The sequence below is a fragment of the Talpa occidentalis genome, unplaced genomic scaffold (genome assembly GCF_014898055.3).
Source record: "Talpa occidentalis isolate TD23 unplaced genomic scaffold, MPIMG_talOcc4v2.1 talOcc4.2, whole genome shotgun sequence".
NCBI classification, from domain to species: domain Eukaryota; kingdom Metazoa; phylum Chordata; class Mammalia; order Eulipotyphla; family Talpidae; genus Talpa; species Talpa occidentalis.
In genome coordinates, this window is record NW_023602073.1 from 128,836,285 (window position 1) to 128,854,148 (window position 17,864).

Below are 17,864 nucleotides of genomic sequence, written 5' to 3' on the forward strand. Positions count from 1 at the left end.
CAGCTGTGTTTCTGATGGAGACTGACATCTGAAACCAACAATTAAAGTTACCTAATGCCAGGACTCTATAAGGAATAAGAGACTTTATAGTACCCTATCAAAGCAACTCATAACCGACTCATACTATTACTGCTTCTATTGATATAAGTGGGCAGGGAGGATTAATTTTTAACACTCATTCAATATTACAAAAAGAATAATTTTTCAGAGCCAAAAGTTCATTCTAAGCTTAATCAGCACATTAAAAAGACTTTGTATTCATGAGAAACTGAAAGTATTTTCAAGGTTTTGCCTTGTATTCTATGGTCATTCTGAACTCTTTTCTCATTATCTACGTGACATCAATTAAGAGATGTCACTAAAAATTACATTAAAGCAGTATGAAAAGGTGTGAATTAAGCCCCTGAATTACATAAAATGTTGTAAGCCAACTACTTCCATAAAAAATTATTAAAATATTTTTTAAAAGTTTAAAATGCTTGAATAAACAAGAAAAAGGAGGGAGGATGAGAGAAAATACCCAAGAAGCACTATTGTTCAGGCTTAGGTATAAGAGAGCAATTTTCTTGTTCCATTATGTGGAAGTCTCAAAACTTATGCAGCCATGACTGCCCCTAAACTCAGAAAGGTGGTTTTAGAGACACATAATGAGATTTCATTAGTATCAAACTCTAAATTTGATATTGGATTAACTTATTTATGCAACATTTATTGGGCACCTACTACATGCTAGGTCCTGAGATTATGGGTTATAGATGATGACAAAAAGAATTCTTTCTGACTATGAAGTGAGAATCCTTAAAAGGTGACTGCAATCAGAATCATCATGCAACTCCTTTCTTTACCCCTACCTTTTTCCTCTTTTACTTCCTACCCATTAGGTAGCTTTTCTCCAACATTTTTTTCACTTGAGGTTCACTTATAAGATTAAAACACCAGGACCACATACAGTTTAATGGAGTGACCTAAAAGAACATAGTAATGACATTGTGCAATTGTTGGGCATAATGTATGGTCTATCAATACAGACAGTTAGGACACTGGATGTGGTAGATTTCCAATAGCATTCTCAATTGTTCAAAAGCTTCCAGAGATAACATTCTAATATGTAGGAGACTAATGAATCTCAATTTTATGTGATGTAAGCAAAAATAACATAAAGAGCATATAAAATTACTAGTAAGGATGATGAATGTTGAAATACAAATACTATTTTGGAGAAAGAGGCATACCTTTTTGCTTTTGCTTTTGCTTTTTATTTTAAGAACTAAATAATTTATGTATCAAAGACTGTATTTTAAAAGATAGATTTTGTTTTGACAAAAATAATAACTGACTTTAAGCTAGGAAACAGATTAAAATAAATGGCACTTTTAAGGTTTATTTTATTATTTGTTTATATTTTAAAAGGACAAGTTTATTAGGAAAAGGAAAGGAAAACTTGCACAGACACAAGTGGACAGAAAAAGCTGCCTTAAGGTTTAGTATTAAATGGTAGTAAAAATAGACTAGACATACAATATTTTTTAAGATGACCTAGAGGAAGAAATGTTCCATTAAATATTTAAGTTTCTAAATGATATGAAATCACTCCAGTTTTTAAAATGCCAAGGGAACATTCAGAAGACTGTTTTAAGTGTGTGTCCATGAATAGTTTTATGGAGGTTAATTTTAGGATGTGAATTCTAAGGCCTTTTGTACTTAGCAAAAAGTACCACAAAAGATACTTTGGCGTGATGACTCTAAGTTGTGAATCACAATTCCTGGGAATAACTGTTATAGTTAGATTTTTTTTCCCTGAAGAAACTGACCATAGTGCTGCTGAGGATATCACAAAGCATATTGTCACATTCTTGATGTTGAGTAGAAATACATCAGAAACAGAAGAGGAATTACTGGGGTTTTGCCTAGAATTATGGTTTGTCCTCACTTGCAATGGGATTATAGTTTGGGTGACTATACTCCATGAAAAATCTGATGGAACTTGAGAAGATTCAAATCAAAGGCAATTTCAGTTAATGAGTTTTGTGTGTGTTCATTTATTCATTTTATAAGATGATTGGGGCTCTATAGTTTCCTCACAAGAAAATTCTAAAGATTGTTTAGTAGAAATTTATCTAGTCATGACTGAATGAAGCAGCATTTAAGATTATTAAAATAGGGCCTCCCTGGTGGCTCAAGTGATTATGCACCGCACTATGAAGCAATCCGCAGCCTCTGCAGCACGAGCTCAATCCCTGGCTAGCCAGGGAGAAACCACATGGCGCAGCAGACCTCTCCTGTCTCTCCCGCTGCTGCCCTCAGCAGTGTATTTTGTCAGTCTGCCTGTTCTGTTCCCTGCTCTGTCTCTGGTGAATCCTCTCACCCTCCCGCACATCTGGCCTGTGCCCCAGTTCTTATATAAAATAAATAAACTTAAAAAAAGAAAACTAAATTTGAGGGTCAGCTTAGTAGAAGAGATGATTTTTTTGTTTGTTACACCATCTCAAATTTCAGGTTATAAGTAAATTAAAAAAAAAATAAGACAAGCATGCATCCTCTGGCCCTCTTTTCTAGGCTTACTTGAAGAGACAGTCTCCCTTCTGTTCCTATCTCAGTCATGGCTTTGTGATCCCAAAAAGCATATGTAACAAATTGCAGCTCCAAAGCATTGGATGTTGGATCAATGGACTAGGATTTTAGCGCTTTGTCCAGTCAATGGTGCCGACAAACTGAGAGGATGTCTCTATCTTATCATTTTCCTAAGATTAAGACTTAAGTATGCTCTAAAGGAGATGAAGTGAACATCTGTGCACAGCAGTTCATTAAGATTTATGGCAAGGTCCATGCTACTATAACCTACCTTGCTGGCTTAATGGATGTCATCAGCGTTGACAAGATCGGAGAGAATTTTCATCTGATCTGTGATATCAACGGTCACTTTGCTGTTCATCACATTACACCTGTGGAGGCCAAGTACAAATTGTTCAGTGAGCAAGATCTTTGTGGGCATCAAAGTAATTCCTTATCTGGTGACCCACGATGCTTGTCCCATCTTCTATCATGATCCCTTCATCAGAGTGAATAATACTGTTCAGATTGTGTTGGAACCTGGCATGACTATGGAATTCATGGTGACAGGAGGTAGTGTGATCACCTCCTAGGAAGAGTTGTGATCACCAACAGAAAGAGACCTGTTCTCTGATACAGTTCATGTGAAAGATGCCAAGGCAAGAGCTTTGCCACCTGCCTCTCCAACATTTTTGTTTTTGGCAAAGGCAACACCATGGATTTCTCTTCTCTGAGGCAAAGGTATCTGCCTCATTATTGCTAAAGAGAGAGACAGGAGGTTGGCAGTCAAACAGAAATGCTTTCCAGAAAACATAGATGGATGAAAATGTCTTGATACTTAAATAAAATAAATACAGCATAAAAAATAAAAATGACAAAAGTTACTGATAATAATTTTTCAACTTGAAAACAATCCTTGAAATTACAAAATTCCATAAATACTGAATTGAATAAGCCTTTGTGAGTTTTAATATAAAAAAATACCCATCACCACTATCTTAACAGAAATCTGTTCTCTTAAAATAATAGATTTGCTATTTCATGATTTATGGGACCTAAGTGAAATGCAAACAGAAAAAATGAGGAGACAAAATAATTGTCTTTTATGTCTGATCAATTATGGCACCAAGGGACATTTGTTGAGTTTAAAACAAGCAGTAAAATTAAAATAGGAGTTGATCTTTCTAGTTATGTATGGTATACAGACTACTGATAATCAGGAGAAGCGAACTGTTTCACATAAGCACACACTTTGAAGATCCAGTGAAATCTGAAGAAACTAAAAAAGTTTTTATTTATTTTGAAATACAACCCTCATGGGGGCACTGTTTGCATACTGAACTAAACACATAAACAATGCCTGCTGTTGTGGGTCTAATTTGTGAAATGAACATCAGCCTTGATGAGCTGTGATGGTTGCTGTTTGGAAATAGAAAATTACTTTCAATTTTACATATTCGTCTGAAGACAATACATAGGCTCTTCAAATTATTTGAATGCTTGATATTTTTCTCAGTGAGAATTTAAATAAGATAAAAAATGATTGTTTTGAAAGTTGAATGTCATAGGTAATAAAGATCTATGGCAAAATACTTAATAGAAGTATTTTTAAATGTTCTGATATTAAAAGTACAAATGATATAAATCAACTCTAGCTCAAAAAGCATAACTGAAAAATATATAAATATAAATACAAATGAAGTGTTTTTGGTTGTCAACAAATTTTTAGTTAAAGACAACGGGCACTCAAAGCTGTGCACAATTGTGTCCTTACCCTCAGGATGAATGCATCATGATTCATGTTCAGTTTGACAGCCTTTTATGTATCACAGTGATTCACTCCAAGTCTATTAACACTGATTTGCTATTTAACATAAATAATTTCACATTCACAGAATAAATAACACATTCGTTAATATGTATATCATAATATATTATTATAGTAAATGATGAATATATTATTTTTATAAGTATACAATATTGAAAGATACATTGCTTGCATTTATCTAATATTGATAAAGCAGTTACATTGTCAAACATACCTATGAATTTTGCTTTGATACCAAAATAAAACTATAGATTCAAGTCCTGCTTTATTCTAAAAATAGTTATATAAATTTTATATTTAAAAATAATGTTATTTACACACTTTTGGTTGATTCTTATTTGCTAGTTACAACTTGTCACTGAGTTGATATCCAATGTTAAGAAGATAGGTCATTTTCTTTTGATTTCTGAAATTTGATAACCATGGTAAATGAATCTCATTTATTCCATCTTTGCAATAATACTCTAAATTATATACAGCAGGAAGCCTATACTAGAGAATTGTTTTATGGTTTCTGATTTTAATTAAAAAAATAGATGGTGCTACAAATAATCCATATGAAAAACAGTTAAAAAAAAAAGAGGGGGCATAAAAAGAGTGAGTGTGACCATTTATGACACTTTGCATATAGTCTATTATTTTTATAAAAATATACAACTAACTAATAGACTATATAGAGAGTTCCTGCTAAAATCTGTACATGTTGTTAGCTCAGTAACTTCCTTCATCATGGGAAGAGTTGAGAAACCTGTATTCTATTTCCATTTCCCCAACAAATAATTAAAAAAAAACACTTAACCTCTCTGTTGAAATTTTGTAGCTAGAGAATAAGAAGCTCTGGCCAGATTAAAACCAAAACTAATATAGGTTTATAAAATCAGTTATTCTGGAACAGTTATTATTGTATTACTATATTTTGGGGGGAAAATAAATGAATTACCTGAAATATTTTGGTGGGTTGCTGTTAAGGGTGAGCAGGTTATGGAACCAGTGGAAGGAATTAATGTATAAAAATTAATGATGCTTTTTTCCTAAAATGCAAGATTCCTAAAATCCTAATATTTTGATGACCTTTGCCTTATTTTTGTTACCATTCAAAATAGTGTAAATATTTTTAAAAGCGATATATTTATAGGAAGCTTACATGGATAAAATATACTTTTAAAGCAAATTAAAAGGAGGTCAGAAAGAAAAAAGGTAGGATGGGGCTGTAAACTTTGCAGAGTTGGGGCTAATGCAGTAGGACTAAAAGCACATCACCTTGCTGGGGATAGGTCACACATGTAGTTCAGAACCTCTTAGCAGTAAGTCAAAAGGAGAAAACTTGATTAGTTACACAATCAAATGCTCAGTGCCTTCAAGATACAAGCAGCCTGAAATTCTGGGGATGAATTCTGCTACATCTTCACAAAAAAAGTCAGGATGGGATACTATGAACTAACTCTCCATAACAGCCTATGAGATAGATGCAAATAACTTTTTTTTTACTGGCTTATTCTCACTATTAGCTCTTCTTATATCTTTAAAAAATTTACAGCTCTTCCAATAAATACAAAGGTATATTCCAGGTTATACAAGAAGGCTCAGATTGTATGCATATATCATTAAAGAGTGCTCATTTTTTAAAACACATTTTTATGGAGTGTCTATGTGTATGATTTTATATTAAATAGTAATGAGGATTCAAAGATGAATAAAAACAGCCTGCCTGCAATGTTAGTTGCAGTTATCATCATATCAGTAGATTATTACCCAAAATTGAGCTACATGCAGCTCTGGAGGAAATTCATGAAAAGACCAAAGATCATCAGTGGCACAATGGATGAGCAATTGGAAGTGAGGCAGATTGTTTTGGAAAACAGATGGTACCAGAGAATCAAGAAACTGGAATGTGGCTAAAAGGGAACTTTTCTCCAAAGAAGTAAAGGCGTGACATGAACAGAGCTAGATTGCAAAGTGAGTAATCTGATAGAAGTGGGGAAAGACATTAAAAATGGGAAAAACCTTTAAGTGGCTAATTACATAGTCTGCATGAGAGTTAATGATATTCGGATTAAGTTAGCATTAAAAAGAAAGGCAAAGGAAAGAAACAAAGCTTATCTTGGAAGTGAAAACTGCAGAATCAGTGACTGGTACAAGAACAGGGCTCAGGAATGAAAAGCCTCATTCCCATCTCTAAGTGGCTGGGAGGTTATTGGTGCCATTAATACATTAAGGGAACATGAGGAGAATAATATTTTGTTTGGGGAAGGTTGGAAGGGAAAGACAATGACTTCTGTTTTTGTTAAATTGAATTATGCGTATTCTTAGGCATAAACATGCTTCATGATCTAAAGTCAGGCCACATTCTCCTTCCTTCATTCCCTCAGCTGGAAGCAAACTCACTCCACTCTGAACTAAAATAGACTGCTTGTTAATGTTTCTCCTAAGGAGCTTGACACTTTCTCTCTCATGTAATAACTATTTTTAAGTGCCCTATTTTCTCCTGTACACTGAAATTTTCTGGAGGAAGGGATAGTGCCTGTTACATCTCTGAACTTCCTTTACATTAAGTAATAGTGCTAACATGCTTAGTAGGCGCTAAGAAACATTCACATTTAAGGCGACCAGATTGGAATCAAGGAAAGGAAAAGGAGTGGTCAGAGAAGTGGCATGACTAAGGATAGAGCAGATTCACAGAAGCCAAGGGAGAAAAAAATTCCAAGGAGTAGCTGGTCAATGGTCCCCCCAAAAAAACAGGTCTACAAATAGGAACTCAGCAGAAACGAATGTGCCCATGGAAAGAGGGTATAAGCATTTGATATCCTGAAGCCCAGAATGGAACCTAAGCAATGCCAGCTGACCCCTGAATTCTTTTGTACTAATATTCTAAGTAGCTTCAGTCTTAGCAGTCATCAACAAGTTTTTGGCAGTAAGACTAATTTGAGAAAAAATATTAAGTGTTTATGGATTTCTTTTTTTCTAATCCAAAATTAAAATAGCTCCATTGGCTCCCATGGGGATAAACAGTCTAATAACTTAGACCACCTCTTATTTGAAGGTTAATGACAAGAATGCTATAAAGTTTTGATGACTCAAATATTCAAGTCATAATTGAGGAGCAACCGCATGATGGTCTCCCAACGGCTTCTTCTCACATTTGTATATAACACGTTGGCGACCACAGAAGTAATTTTTCCTGCACTCTCTAATTTCATCTTGAAATGAAGGAATGTGGGCTTATCCTTTTGTTTCAGTTGGGGTAACTATGAATTACGCTGAGTTAAAAATCAAGTTTTCAGGGGAACTATAGCTAGAGCACTTTATTTAGTTCATGCAATAGCAATACAGTGCTAGTTATGTCCCCAATACTACCTGAGTTACTGAGAATAGAGAGAGGAATAAAAGGCAAGCACCCCAAATCCTTCACTTTCTGCCTTTTTTCAATGTTTCAGTGTTGTCCTCCCTCTCTTGAGGATGTAAAGGTCACTGTTGATATGCCCCAATGTGTCTTTGAACTCAGACTGCTTTGGAAATTCTATCATGAAGCTGAGATGGCTCATCATAGATCCCAGACCATCTGACACACATAGAAAATGGTCTCTGTTGGGCCTCCCCTGGTGGCGCAGTAGCTGAGTGCTGGGCTGCGAAGCTGCCTGCAGCCTCTGCAGCATCAGTTCAATCCTCGGCCACAGGCAAGGGTCCCACATGGTGCGCAGACCTCTCCCGCCGCCTGCTGCTCTCCTCAGCTGCCACCTGCTGCTCCCCTCAGCAGTGAATTTTGTTAGTCTGCCTGTTCTGTTCCCCACTCTGGCTCTGGTGAATTTTCTCACCCTCCTGCGCTTCTGACTGTACACAGTGCTTGTATAAATAAATAAATAAATAAATACATCTTGAAAAAAAAAATGGTCTCTGCTAATGAGGAATAGTAAAAAAGAAGAATACAACAGAGAGAAGTTGTTTGGGCCTTAGAAGGTGTATCAAATTGTCCAATGGGGCCCTAAATGGGCTGACATACCCTATCACTAAATTAGACATGGGAAGAGAGATATCTCATCACATTGAATGTTCATTTCTCTATCGCCATCAGGTTATAAACTGGAGTATTTGGTCATCCTTTATTTAAGCATCTAATTTTATTTTATTATCTAGTGCACAAGGAACTGTGCATGAGAGGAAAAGGATGATGCAGATGCTATATCTGCTTTGGGAAGTTGTCACTGTTAGGTTTAGACATTTATACTTTATTAAATAGACATTTGCATATGCTGATTTTTTACTGTAAGAATAGCTGTACTTCAGATAAAGAACAATCCTGTCTTTGTCTAATGGATTGGCAGAGAAGAGCCCAGAAGAGGGGATTCCAATTATGACAGAAAAGGCAGATGGAGGGTTGGGTCTGGGGAGGCAGAATCATAGAGAAAGGATAACTGAGAAGACACTGCCAATTGAAAGGAGACATATCTTGTTGCCTTATTGTGTATGACAAGTAAGAAAGAGGAGTGAAGCCTAAAATCAAAATGTTGAACTTTGATAAAGATGGTGACATGATAGCAACTACATCAAGAGAAGCTGATGGGAGAGGTGGAGAGGAAGTGATGATGCTTTCATCTTGACTGTGCTCACTTAAGATGCCGATGGGACCCACAGTTGAGGATGCCCAACTTTCTGCCAAGGATATTTATACCCTTATGTGGATCATTTAAAAAATGAAAGGAGAGATAATAAAAATTAATGAAATTATAAAAGGAGAGGATACAGAAAGAGAAGAGAAGTTATGTCTAGGTTTCTTTTTGAGTTTAATTAAGTGGAAAGAGGAATCTCTATAGGAATTAGAGAAGTAGCAATCAGAGGATAAAAACAGAATCAAAAAGTGGTGCTAGCAGAAGGTTGCTGTCAATAATACCAAATGCGTCCTAGATGTCAATGATGATGAAACTACAAAATAATCATTAGAATACCATGATGATCTTGAAGAGTCTCGGTAAAGGGATAAGAGCAGAAGGGAGATTTTTAGGATTTAGTAAAGTTGTCAAGTAAATGCATTAAGTGCTGGCCACTTTTTTGAGGGTTGCTGGTGGAATAACGCCATCAAGTGAACAGGAAAATCATTTTGTTGTATGTTGGAACTAAGATTTATATACTGACAGTGAAAAATTTTCAGCCAAGTACAAAATTTTAAAGATTTATTTATTTATTTATACAAGAACCAGGGTACAGGCCAGATGCGTGGGAGGATGAGAGGATTCGCCAGAGACAGAGCGGGGAACAGAGCAGGCAGACTGATGAAATACACTGCTGAGGGGAGCAGCTGGTGTGACAGGAGAGGTCTGCCTCGCCATGAGGGACCCTCGCTGGCCAGCTGGGATCGAACCAGCACTGGAGAGGTTGCAGAGAACTTCACAGTGCTGTGCTCAACCGCTTGTGCCACCAGGGGAGGCCCAAAGTACAAATTTTTTTTTTATATATAATTTTTTTTTATTTTTATATTCCCCATACAATTGCAACCCCCTTATTTTGACCCCAATCCCTCCCCTCCCCCCCCCCACCCCCCATAGAGTGTCTCTGGTTCATAGTTGTTTGCTGATTTTGATTTTTCCAAAGTACAAAATTTTAAAGCCTTCCTTTCTTTAATTTTGTTACTCCTTACTGTGGAAAGCTCAGAATGTTACTTCTTTTTTAAAGAGCAGAATTGATAACTAAGCAAGGAAACAACTTGGATTATAAAATTCCTGCTTTAATAAAAATTCATTAAACAATGAAAAAAATATAAAACATATTTCTAAATGTGACCTAAAATATAGTAGAAGAAATGGATATCACAAAGCTTTCATTATAGTTTTCAGTGGTATTATTTTTATTCAAACATATTCAGTTTAAATGAGTTATTGCAATTTGGCAATTTCCTAACTTTGAGATTTTATAAACTAAATGGATATTCAAGTTATGCATCCCAAATACATTACTTTAAAATGGACAAATCAGTTTATTCGCCCTCTAAAAAGTAAAATGTCCCCTTCTACAGATCATTGAACTGTGTGTTTGGGGACTCTCAAATTATAATCAGTGGACATTATTCATAAGAAGATAGACATCTTCTGGATATAGAACAAGTCATATAAAATAAAGAAATTGGATCTTTCCTATTTTAAAATACAAGTAATTATAAGCCAATAAAATCAAAGGGACAACAAAGTGATATTGTTCAAATTTCGACTGTTATGATCATTTAAAAATGTATTTGGGTCCTCCCCGGTGGCGCAGCGGTTGAGCGCTGGGTTGCAAAGCTGACTGCAGTTTCTGCAGCGCCGGTTCGATCCCCAGCTGCTCCCCTGCCACCGGAGGAGGGTTCCACATGGCGCGCAGACCTCTCCTGCTGCCCGCTGCTCCCCTCAGCAGTGTACCTTGGTCCTTCTGCCTCCTCTGCTCCCTGCTCTGGCTCTGGTGAATTCTCTCACCCTCCCGCGCTTCTGACTGTACCCAGCGCTTGTATAAATAAATAAATAAATCTTAAAAAAAAAAAGTTGTCATTTAAAATAAAATAAAAATGTATTTGATGTACTTAGGAAATCAGGATTGTTATAGTATTCCAAAAGAAATACCATATGAAGTCAAAAAAAGAAAAAAAAAATTACAAGCAATTTTTTTAGGACATGAAAGTAGTACAACTTGGTGGGAATTTGCAGTGAAGCCAAAACATAATGCCACAGGAATAAAGAAATAGGAATCATTCTTGCAAGCTAATGAGACCACACCTGGGACTGTGCATTCAATGTGGGATACCTCTAACAAAAATGAACATCTAGGAAACTGGAAATAGTTCAGAGACAAGTCCTAAGAATGATTAAGGGCTTGGAGAGACTGAACTGAAACAAGATTAAAAGGCCTTACATTTGTTTAACGTGGCTAACAGATGACTAAAAGTGGGCATGGTATCTGTTTATAAACATCTGAAGGTTGGGTGTAAACATGAAAGATAGAGTAGAACTTCATAATATGGTACTAAAAGGATTTAACTTGAGTAGAAATTTCAAGAGAGAATTTAAAAGTAAATATAATGAAGCTGTCTCCCAGAGTGTGTGCAGTGCCTTTTCTTTAGAGACTCTGTCAAGAATGAGGAAGTGAACAGAGAGCCTGCAGAAGAAAATGACCCAACAGGTCTCCTGCAGATCTGATTTCTCACTTTCACAACCTAGTAGAACATTTTTTAAGCTTCATCTGTTTGCACAAAATTGGCTAGAAAGTGTGTTTATTTATAGATTTTCCAAAACCAGCTGCATAGTCCTTTAGATCCTGGGAAATCCTGTTTTATTCTCATTTGTTTTGTACTCTTACAAGATGCTGATCTTGTAAAGTCCATTCTTCCAAAACTCATAGGTTTGGCTTAGACTTTACTAAGAAAGAATTGAATGAATTTATTTTTTAAGAACTGTGTATACTTCCAGTTGGTCAAGAGATCTATTTGGAATTATTTCTACAAGCATCCAGTTGTTTGTTTTCTTTTGGGGGTGGGGGAGGTAATGTCTTATTTAAAACTTAAAGTTTGTTCTTACTAAAGTGATGGGATAATTTTTTCCTTAAGGTTACTTTTAAATGAAATTAAAATAAAAATTATGTTTTGGATTATGAGCTCCTGGAGGGCTTTGTTTGTTTAATTTGACTTATACAAAACCCAATGCCAAATCAGTGACATGCACACTTGAAATATAAACAAATAGTAGACGATAACTGCAGAGGCTTCCTGCCCAGAGGGGTTGGTTAAGGGAATTGCTAATAAGTGAATCTTATATTTCCACTGATTTTCACTGAAAAGTCACATTTTTTTCTCTCTCAACAACAACAAAAATGTCCTTTCTCACAGGAGGTTGAACAGGGATGGCTATTCTGATGGCCTGATTCATGTTATGTAGGGCCTACTAGTGTTTCTGATTCACTTTAGAATTTTCCAGTAGATTTTGGACTTGAGAACCTCCCCACCTACCCTTTCAGACCCTACATTTTACTTTGGGCCCTCGCCTTGGCCTTGTAGAACATTGTTGCAGTACTAGACACAGCCAATAGGTGCTGCTACTTCATGGTCCGTGGAAAGGTTTCTTTTTCAGTGGTTAAGGCCTAAGATGAAAGGTGTGCAGGTGAGGGGGGTGGAGAGGACAGTTGGGGGAGAACGAGAGGAATGAGTAACTGGTATAGGCTCTCAGGAGAATAATTTGGTTTTTAATTGTGTGCTTACAAATTGCTTGAATTTTATAAGATTGTAAGAAAACAATAAAAAATAAATTAATTTTGAAAAGACCACAACTTCAGATACTTCAAGTGTATTTTGGCAAGGAAATCAATACATGATTAGAATGGAATTTGAAAAGTAATACCTAAAAGTATCTTTGATTCAACACTTATCTGCAGTAATGGAGATGGAAGTCTTGAAAGCAAGTTTTGGAGAGTTCAAGGAACCTAAGAACTTAAATTCTGTAAACCAGTATTCCTCAAACTGGTGTGTGAGATAATTTAAGTTGTACAGGATAAATAACTTTTATTCTTATAGTAAGGTTTCATTTGTAAGGTTATCTTCTATTCATGGCAACTTTTATTGACTTTCCACTTGTGACAATGATAAATACTTTATCAGATAAACTTATTTAGCAAAAAAATTTTATTTGAAGAAAAAACATTGTTAATAATATTTCAGGTTATATGGCAAAAATTAAAAAAGTGGAATTCAATAGAATGCTGGACATAACACCTTCTTCAAACTAGGAATACTTTTTTTCCTATACAGCCTTGAAATTCTTTTTTTAAAAGAAATTATTTATTTATGCATACAAGAACTGGGTGCAGGCCAGGTGTGTGGTGGGTGAGAGAATTCACCAGAAACAGAGTGGGGAGCAGAACAGGCAGATCTGAAATACACTGCTGAGGGGTGCAGCGGGCAAGACAGGAGAGGTCTGCTGTGCCATGTGGGTTAGCTCCCTGGCTTGGGATCGAACAAGTGCTGCAGTGGCTGCAGATAGCTTCATAGGGCTGTGATTTAACCCCTTGCATCACCAGGGAATGCCCCAAAATTCTTTGTATCTTAAGTGCAATTCCTTATTTCAAATGTGGACTGAAATGTGACATCTTTTTATTGCTTCTAGTGATAACTTTGTAATATATGTATATTTAAGACTAGGTGGATTCAAAGGTAGTAATAAAAAGTTGAATCATATTGAGCTATGGTTGTTTTTTGATAATTTTCACAATAATTTCTTACGTAGATGTGTAAAAATTATGTAGGAACAAAATAAGTTGAAAGCAAGATCAGTACTGCTGACAATCTGATTTTGAAGGGAGCACAGAAACATGCTTACAAACTATATTTGTGTTGTGCTAAATACATATTGTGCTGTATTAAAGTATGAATTTCTGTTTTATTGAAATTATGCATCTTTTTACCTTAGCCTTTATTTTGAGTCAAACTAATATAATTTTTACATCAAAATGAAATTTAAAAAATTGTGACCTTAAGAGGAAAATATTAAATTCAGCATTGCATCGAATTTTGACATGATATCTGCTATACCCACAAAGGATTTGTAGACACTGAGTGCTTTAAAAATGCCTAAATTGCATAATGTTTGTAACAAATACTCTGTACTAAAAAGCAACACTATTTCTAAGTACTACCATTAATAATAGCATCACAGTGGGTAGCAGTGGTCTTTGGGTTTCTACAGAAGCTGGTTTGATTCCTAGGTTCGCCCTGTAAAAACACCTTGCTTAAAAATACTGAGCCCTTAGTTTTCTCACCTGTAAAATGGGGGAAAAAGTTAATCCAATCGACCCATTTCCTTGTAAGTGTATGTAACTGGTATCCTCTTCAAGCCAGGATGTGCTCTAGACCAAGCTCCAAATTCCCTTCTCCAAACTTACTGCCAGAACCCTTTCTACCTTGAGAACCAGGAAAGGAAACATTATGCCTGGCAGTGCCCAAGCCCTCAAAAATAAATCCACAAGAAAGAACACCCCGTGAGTGATGAGAGCAGCAATGAGCACCATTTACAGTTTAAATTTATAACCTCGCCTTTTCCATTGCTGCTAATAATTGCAGGGAATGCCCTATTAACTAAAAAATAAGTTGTAACCACAAGTGTTCAGTATTTGTTTCTGCTTTTGAACTTGATGGTGCTTAGGTTAGTAGCAGAAGACCATGCTGAAGCAGAGGTGAAATGCTATTTAAACTTTTGGGGGAATATAATTTAGTTCACAATATAATAAAACGAAATTTTCTTTGGATGGGAGCCACTTATATTAATTAATTTGCAATCTCTCAGGCCACATAAGGCAGTGTGGAAGGCTGCTTGTTGAATCATAGGCTTTGTGGTTAGAGACCACTGGGTTTGTCTTTGGGAAAGTTACCTAGGATTCTTTGGTTCTCAGTTTCCTTGTCTCTTGCACAGGCTCAAATAACCACCATAGAGAGGTTGCGAAAGCCAAAATGAACTCTCAGGTACTGTAAGTGACCAGAATAATGATCGGCACTCAGGAAATTCTTAATAAATGAAAACACTCACCATGGGTGTCACAGTTACAGAAGATGCTCCAAAATAGAAATAGATTTTAGGAAAAGGTGACTAAATGGATGCGAAATTTATTGGTTAGTGCCTACTTCGCCGTGGCCTCTGGCTGTGATAGAGATGAAGTATGAAATGCTGTGTGGGTGCTTAATGCATGTTCAAGGCTTAGGCACAAAATGTCACTTCAGCAATGTGCCTGGGGAAGTTCTGACGCTGCCTTGGAAGTCAGTCTTTGCTGCCTGACCTTTGGGCGTCTGGGAGGGATGCCTATACCTGTGCCCAGCACTGGAAGGGGCCCAGGCCCTTCCCAGTACAGCCTAACCCCAGGCTGCTTACTTCTTCCTAGCACGCATCTCCACGGAAAGGGGCCTTTTCTCCTTTCTGAGAAATGCCCCCAGTCTGGTGGGGTCGGGTTTTATGTTTACGTGGTGGCAAGTAGGCGAAGTCCCTTCTGTCTTCTCCCGTGGGGTAAGTGGAAGGGAGTCCAGCAGGGGGCCCGCAGTGGCCTCCACCCCGCAGTGGCTCAGTAACAGACCACTCGGGGGCTGCCCCGCTGGAGCAGGTGGGGACAGACGGCCGGCTACCCCCCTCCTTCAGAGAACCAAGGGAAGCCGCGGGTCCCTCCCCTCCTCCGGGAGGTGGCCGCGGCCGGCGCCAGGCCGGTGGGGGCGGGGTGGGGCGGCGCGGAGGGCGCAGAGATTACCGCGGCGCCACCGGGGACGCCCAGGGCCCCCGCGCGGTCCCCACGCGAGGCCGCAAACGATGACCACGGGCCGCAGCATAAAAGGTCGAATAAAAAGGAGGCACCCACCCCCTCGCGCCGCCGCCCCCCGCGCCCCCCGGAGGCCGGCCCCGAGGCCCTCGGCGGCCTCCAGTGGCCGCGGGCGCCGGCGGCGGCGTCCCCCGCCCCCCACCCCGCGCGCCTGTGCCGCGCTGCCCGCCGCGGGGCGCACGCTGCGCCGCTCCCGGCCTCGGCGCACAACTTCCAGCCAGTCCACGTGAAGTTGCCGCTCGGCTCTCAGCCGGGGAAGGAGCTTTGGGACGCGCCGAGGAGTGGCGACTGCCGTGGCCGGGCGCGCGCTGTCTTTTTCTTTTCTTCTACTTTTTTTTTTTTTTTTCCCTTCCAGAGTTTTGGCTTCTTTCCTTTCCTCCTCCCCCTCGGAGCTGGTCTCTCCCCCCGCCCCGTTTCACCCCCACTTGCGTTCGCTATTTGTTGCGGGGTGGCCGAAGGGAATGTCCTGTTTCCACCAGAGACACGACGCAAAGGGGAAACTTCGACACTGGAAGGAGCGAGAATAAGGACCTAAAGAGCGACGCACGGACGGATCCTTGGCCGGGACCGACTCTTGAGCTTCGGGATCCCGAGGCAGTCCGGGCGCAGGGAGGGAGGTGAGTGCCCCCAGCTTTCGATCCCAGTCCGGGAGTCCGCGGGGTCCGCGTCGGAGGGCGCCGCAGACTCTTTGGGGAAGCGCGCGCCTCTTGGCCCCGGGCGCCGAGCGCTGGAGACGGTGGAAGCGCCCCGGGACCAGCGGGGAAGCCGGAGATCCCCGCGGGCGCCCCGAGGCTGGGTGCCGCGCGCGGGAGGAGCGCGGCCGCTGGGACTGCCGCGGTGCGCCCTGCTCCGGAGGATGCCCCGGAGGACCCCGGGGGTCCGGGTCGCGTCTGCCTTCTCCCCGCGCCGTGCGGAGCCGGGTGCGCCCCTGGCTACCTGCACCGGTCCGCGTCTCTCCAAGGAGCGCGTTCCAGAGTCTCCTCGACATCCCTCTTGTGACATTTATTACTTTTGGTGATCCCTAGGTAACCGGGCGCTAGGATGCTGACCCAGGTCCCTGGAGGACCCCCGGCGCCTCGAGTTTTCAGGATTCTGGGGGCGTGTGTGCGTTCAACGCCTTGTGCGCTGATCTCGAGGCGTCAAGCGGGCTTTTAAACCGCGGCCATCCCACTCGAATCGTTTTTATGTGGCGTGGACCGAATGTCTGCTGCAGTTTGCCAGGGTCCGTGAAATTAGAGGCGCCTTGTCAGAGAGGAGTCGCGTTCATTGGCTCGGGACGCGGATGCCACGGCCGGGTTAGAACTTCTCCAAACCTAGGGACCTGGCGGGGCAGAGCAGGTTTTCTCGCGTTTCAAAGCCTGCAGGGTCCGGGGTGGTGCTGGGACGGAAAAACGTTCGCTGTTTCGGCGTCGTTCAGCGGGTTTTAGAAATAGACCGTGTGCGTCCTTGTTTTATTCTGCGCCACACGACAGCCAGAACTTTCGTTTAGTAGCACTTGGAAGATGCTTTTGGCTTTGTATACATCATTCGGAGCAGCTTGGCGGCAACAGAGTATGTGCGGACCGTGTGCGGTGGCAGAGCGGTGGCGAACCGAGGAGCGCGCTTTAATTTTTTGTCATTTCTTCCCTCGCTGGGGGTGGCGGTCTCTCCCCTTACCAACACCTCTTTTACCCCCTCCCTTGAAGGCAGATGGGATTTGATCTTAAGCGGCGGTGTGTTTGGGGGTTGGGGGGTGATTATTCGGAGCGGGTCTTCCCTGCTCTCGCCTCCTGCGCCTCTCCCCTGCGTTACCAAGCGGGCAGAGTCATTCATGAATCCTGATCTGAGGGCAGCGGAGGTGCAGAATGGGGACCCGCGTGTGTTTTGGTTTCCGAGCGCTTCCACGTGGAGCACCTCCGTGTGCCTGAGCCTTGTGTACTTGATCTGTGAAGAGGTAACAGGAGTCTCCTGTTCAAACCCAGTGGGCCCTTGGCCATTAATTTGCTTTCCTGGCTGTCATTACAGACACTTCCAAAATCTGATACCTAAGAGAACCAACAGGTTAGGTTTCACATTAAGAGCTCATACTTAACAGTTTTCTTTCTCCCTTACCACTTTTGGCTTGGCACCCTGGGATCAACGTAATTGATGGAGCGAAACATATCTTCTAGAATATGGCATTTTGTTCCTCTTCTCCGTGGCCACT

At 40.1% G+C, this 17,864-nt stretch overlaps 1 protein-coding gene and 1 pseudogene across 7 annotated transcripts in view; both read left to right on the forward strand.

Annotated features, from left to right (window-relative positions):
• Window positions 1–3,374, forward strand: part of LOC119251534 (40S ribosomal protein S4, X isoform-like) — a 105,648-nt pseudogene extending 102,274 nt beyond the window's left edge.
• Window positions 3,375–15,910: 12,536 nt separating this feature from the next.
• EYA4 (EYA transcriptional coactivator and phosphatase 4) overlaps window positions 15,911–17,864 on the forward strand; it is a 241,808-nt gene continuing 239,854 nt past the window's right edge. For all 7 annotated transcript variants that reach the window (XM_037520421.2, XM_054697847.1, XM_054697853.1 and 4 more), the window contains exon 1: window positions 15,911–16,296. The gene's annotated coding sequence lies outside the window, so the exon portion shown is untranslated. The remainder of the gene's footprint in view (window positions 16,297–17,864) is intronic.